Below are 3,303 nucleotides of genomic sequence, written 5' to 3'. Positions count from 1 at the left end.
CTGACAGCTATTCGACCCCGAGCTAGTGCTTTGATGACTTATACTATTCGTAGTTCATAGTAAAGTAGGACGCCTAACACTAGGTCTGACCATTACGAACCTCAAGCTGTCCGTATAGATAATAATCAGATATTCTACTTGATTACTTTTCCATGTATCTATCTGCCAGTTGTACCCGAGCTGAGTGAATGAACTCGTGCTAAGATTAGGGTACAACACATTTGATACATTAAACAGTCTATGACTGAGTTGTAGGAATAATTGTCTCATGTCCTCTTTTCTAGTAAAAGAATAGATGGACATTTATTATTTAGATAATACATCCTCCTGACCAAGAAGGCAAAAAAGCCTTTCTTGGATTTTGTAAACTAAACTATTTAAGCTTCTTATCTATACAAGTCGCTTGAGATAGTGCCAAATGATTGTTCTTTCAATCTCTATAGACTTGAATGTATAGAACATTCTTGGCTTTTCTAAATCCAATATTTAGAAATGTTCAACTAACCATTTCTTTTCTATTGACAATTCCTCTACATCATTCTTAATGATTAGAATGTTGTCAATATTAAGAATAAGAATCGCAACAGAATCTTTCTGGTTGAGATCTTCAAATGATTTTGTCATGTCAGCATTCAGTAAAGACTACTTAGACATCCATTTAAATTCATCTCATAATCCATGCATAAAGTAGTGGATAAGAGTATGTAAACAAATTTAAGTTTGGTTACAGTAGAAGATATTTATTCAAGTAATAAATTCTTCTTTCTGTTCATATCCTTAGGCTATTAACCTAACTTTAAAAATTCTGTACTTTCCTCTGTTCTCCTCTTCATCTTGAATATCCTATTTCAAACTAAAGTTCAATGAACTTTAGTTGGATGTTCAAGAATCCAGATGACATAGAATTCCAAATTCCATTTCTAGGTTCATGGTGTTTCAACCATTGTTTTCTGTAAATACTTTTTCATTTCATATACTAGTATGTGAATGAAGTATAGTTAGATTGTGTCACACACAATTTAACTATCTTTACATTTGTAATGGAGTAGTTACTTACTAACGCTCCCACTACAATAATGTTTTACAGAATTCGATATTCTTTGGTTTTATCATTGTTAATTATCAGTAACTTGCTTAATTGACTTGCAATCATTATTTCTACTACAATTTAACTAGAAAAAAATAGTGTTTATAATAATCATGCTTCATTAAAGTAGCATTTAAGAGATACAAACTCTTTTGTAATCTTTTATGATTATTAAACTGTTTTACTAAATGACTCCATGGAAAATTTTCAATTTATTCACATAATCACTTGTGAATCCCAAATTTTAAGTCTTTGATGTTGTACAATCAAACATGTACAGAGTATAACAAGTGTTAAAATTATAGAAATAATAAAGATGATAATGATTACGCATCATGAATATAATCTTATCTAATATGATTATATTCTATTTCCAAAATACTAATTTTTCTTAACATTTTAGTTGTATGTGAGTTGGGTTTGAATTCCAAGTTCACATGCAAATTATTTGAATTCCAAATTCGAGTTTTAGACTTCCTTTTGATCATATCAAACAAGTCTTTAAGTGACTTTACTTTGAATGTTGAATGAAAATTTCTAGAAATTTTCTTTGATTCAATCAAAGTTACAAATATCTAAAATAAATGTCAATCAATATTGACTTATTATTTATTATTTCTTTTAGCTTTCAACATTTACATCTCTATGTATTAGCTAAACGATTATGTGATTTTTGAGCTTTTATTAGAGAAAGGTTTTTTGGTTAACTTTAATTAACAGACTATATAAACTGGGAGAGAACCATTGAATGGTTGCAATAAAGACTGTCTTTTATTTTTTTTATGTATCTAATTAATTATAAGCCAATCTCAAAAAAATAATTCACATATATGTTTCACTTAATTTGTGGTTGAAATAAGATGTCTTATTAAATCTATGATTTGCACAATAATAAATAATTCATAATTATCATTTATACTCATTGATGAAATAAGTGAAACAAGTATATTTCAAAAATAACAACTGAATTTATTATTCAAAAGAAATAATAAAATTGTTTATTAATCAAATAAAGGAATCTAAACACATAGTTTCTAGAAAGAATTCTAGAAATACTTTAAAGAAAAAAATACTTAATACAAAGTTGAAAATGAAAAAAACTAATTTCCATGTCAGTTATCTCTTGGTCTAATAATATGCAATCCTTTTCTTGTTTTTCTTTCGCATTCTTTTCTTTTCTTTTCTAGAATAATGCGTTCCTAAAAACAAGAAAAAAATATGGTGGCATAAAAATTTGAATCAACTATTCAAATATATTAAAAGGAGATGAGCAAATCATATTTACCCTTTCTTCTTGCAAACTTCTTAAGTGATCAAAAGAATCTCTTTTGATCCTTTCTCATATCTCGTATATAGATCTAAGCTTCACATATCTTGATTTAATATCGTCAGGCACAGTCTTTAGTATGCAATGACAAGCCAAATAATCAGATCTCATCTAATCCGCATATTTTTGATGACTGTTATAATCAGATAAAGTTGATTGCTCATCTGGAGGCACATCAATGATTGCATCATACACTTTTAGTTCACTCAAAATTATGTGTATATTTCTGTACCAAACTTCTAGATTGTTGAAGTCTAAATGAAAAGTACTTAGGTCGCCATCACGAGGATTTAAAGGTTCTTTCTCATTTTGAGGTTCTTGATCACGATTAAGAGAATTAACCACTGTCTCCAAAAATAAATAAATAAAATATAATGAATTAAAACATATAATAAATATCATATTTTATTTAGAAAAGTAAATATGATGCATGAATGCAACATATACAAAACACATAAAAATTATATACTAATCCACGATAAATTAATTTGAAAATTAATGGACCGCCTTTGGGTAGGTGAGACTAACTCCAAATTAATTTTGAGACAAATCTCAATTTCATAAGTGAAAACTTAAAAACACATGCTTCTCTTTTGACTTATGAACTACCGCTAGTTTGGTCAAGATGCACTAGTCGTACTCAAAAGCCTAGATACACCTTTGGAGTGTAATCAATTATTTTCAATCAATGACTTATCTCAAGAGTGTGCCTTAGGGTCAGTCAAACTTGAAATACATCACTAATTATATTCTCATAAGAGAAGTCAACCTTGAGATAAAATAAACATATTCGGAAGCCTTTCCTTAGGGAGGATGCAAACAGAGGCGACACGAGGCCCTTCCTATGCCTCTCGGTGTTCAACCAATAATGGAGACCATGATACTTATT

This window comes from Humulus lupulus, chromosome 4, assembly GCF_963169125.1.
Source record: "Humulus lupulus chromosome 4, drHumLupu1.1, whole genome shotgun sequence".
Classification (NCBI taxonomy): Eukaryota; Viridiplantae; Streptophyta; class Magnoliopsida; order Rosales; family Cannabaceae; genus Humulus; species Humulus lupulus.
This window is presented reverse-complemented; position numbering follows the sequence as displayed.